The 2,413-nt window shown below is 42.4% G+C and overlaps 1 protein-coding gene across 2 annotated transcripts in view; it reads right to left on the bottom strand.

The window, feature by feature from the left end:
* MAGOH (mago homolog, exon junction complex subunit) overlaps positions 1–2,413 on the bottom strand; it is a 10,624-nt gene that overhangs the window by 7,463 nt on the left and 748 nt on the right. The window lies entirely within an intron of this gene.

Genomic DNA, 2,413 nt, shown 5'->3' with positions numbered 1-2,413 from the left:
AATGTTAATAATAATATTTTTGTTTTTTGGCTACCTTTTTTTTTTTGTTTTTTGGTTTTTTTTTTTTTTTTTTTTTTGCACAAACTCCTATATATCCTGGCTCATCCCTTACCTCTTCGGAACAGTCCCTCAAAGCTATCTGAGAGCCTGTCTCCCAGGCTTAAGTCCTCAGTATTTCTGCCAAATAAAACATAATTCTCAATCTTTAGGTTGTGTTTTTTTTTTTTTTCTTTCAGTCTACACTATTAAATAGCCTCCTAGCCAAAAATACAGCTGACAATGAATTATAATTCTTGCAAAAGCCAGCTCAGGTGTGAGAAAAGAACAGGCTCTTTTGTTACTGGCAAATCATGTCTCTGCAGGTTAATGTCCTCAGCTGAAAATAGGAGTAATTGATAACTCACCTGCTCCCAGGGCCTTCTAAGGCTCAAAAGAGTGGTGAAAACTTCTGAAAAACTGTAAAATACTTTTTACATATATTAACATGTGACTGTGAAAAACTCTCATCTATCCTTATGATGGAAAAGCCCTTATGATGGAAAAGCTGTGGATTTATTATTGAGCATATTTGGTATACAAGGCCCTTTGTGCATATGTGCATCTAACAGGCTAATTTGGGTATACAGGGTGGATATGAAGGAGAAGATAAAAGGAAATAGAGGAGATAATTATTTCCCTATAGAAGGCACACTAAAAAGAGCCAAATTGGGGCTTCCCTGGTGGCGCAGTGGTTGAGAATCTGCCTGCTAATGCAGGGAACACGGGTTCGAGCCCTGGTCTGGGAAGATCCCACATGCCACGGAGCAACTGGGCCCGTGAGCCACAACTACTGAGCCTGCGCGTCTGGAGCCTGTGCTCCGCAACAAGAGAGGCCGCGAGAGTGAGAGGCCCGCGCACCGCGATGAAGAGTGGCCCCCGCTTGCCACAACTAGAGAAAGCCCTCGCACAGAAACGAAGACCTAACACAGCCATAAATAAATAAATAAAGCAAACTGTCAACAATTATTAAAAAAAATAAAAAAAATAAAAATAAAAATAAAAAGAGCCAAATTAATTGATGCCTCACTGCACTGTCTCTCTGCCTCGAGTCTCTCTCCTTTCAGGTCATTCTCCATACAGTGGATAAAGTGATATAGTAACAGATGGCTCTGATTAGGTTACTTTAACACTCTGATACTGACAATGGCTTCCCACTGCCTTCTTGATAAAATCCAAATTCCTTAAGGTGGCTTACTGTTAAGCTGAGCCCCTTTCCAGCCTCACTCCTATAATAGTCCTCTCTCACAGAGCTGGAGTTAATCAAACTACAGGTGACCCTTAAACAACGTGGGGGTTAGGGGCGCCCACCCTCTATACAGTCGAAAATCCGAGTATAACTTAACAGTCAGCCAGCCCTCTGCATCTGCGGTTCCTTGGTATCTACGGTTCCTTACCCGAGATTCAACCAACTGTGGATCATGTAGTACCATAGTATTTACTATCGAAAAACATTTGCATATAAGGGGACCCATGCAGTTCAAACCTTTGTTGTTCCAGGGTCAACTGTTTTGGTTTCTGCCTGAAACATCCTATGCACTTTTTGGGTTTTCAGCCTCCTTGCTGTTAATGCTGTCCAAAATGCCTTCTTGACTCATCTGCCTAACCAACTCCTACACACTCCTAAAGACTCACACCCCCCTTCCCCGTGTCATTTTATACAGGAAGCCTTCTTTGACCCTTCAGGATAGGTTAGGTGCCTTCTTTCTGCTCCTAGAATCTTTTGTTTCTTTCTACCACAACACCCAATACACTGTCTTGCTACTGTTAACAAAACTTTCTCTTCAACTGGGGCTTGTCAGTTCATCTTTGTGCCCCCATTTAGTGTAAGTTTTCTGTCATCTTTGACTCCTTTTCCTTCACCATATTGGCCACGCCCCAAATCCTATCAATTGGCAAAGTCCTTTTGGTTCTGCCTCCAACAGTATCCTAAATCCTTCCCTCTACTTTTACTATCACTCTAGTCCCAACCAACATCCTTTTTGTCTTAACAACTGTAACCGTCTCCCATTAAGTAGTTGCCATTCTTGCCCATTCTGCACCTAATAGTTACAATACTTTTTCAAGAACAGATTACATCTCTGCTTGAAACTTTCCAATTGCTTCCTGCTCTGCACTTAGAAAAAAATCTAAACTCTACCATGAACTATACAGACTACTTGGTGTGGCCCCTGCATACTTATCCGACATCATCTCCTACTATTCTCCCCAGAGTTCAGTACTCTTCAGACACACTGGGCACCGAAACTGGGCAGCTCATCTCTGCCCTACGGCCCTGACACTTGTTTCTCCCTGCCTAGAATGCTCTTCTTCGTGAGCTTCACAAGGCTGGCTCCTTCTTGGCAATTAGATCTCATTTCAAACATCTGCTCTTCCG

This window comes from Lipotes vexillifer, unplaced genomic scaffold, assembly GCF_000442215.2.
Source record: "Lipotes vexillifer unplaced genomic scaffold, Lipotes_vexillifer_v1.1 scaffold1003, whole genome shotgun sequence".
In the NCBI taxonomy this organism is placed as follows: Eukaryota; Metazoa; Chordata; class Mammalia; order Artiodactyla; family Lipotidae; genus Lipotes; species Lipotes vexillifer.
This window is presented reverse-complemented; position numbering and strand designations above follow the sequence as displayed.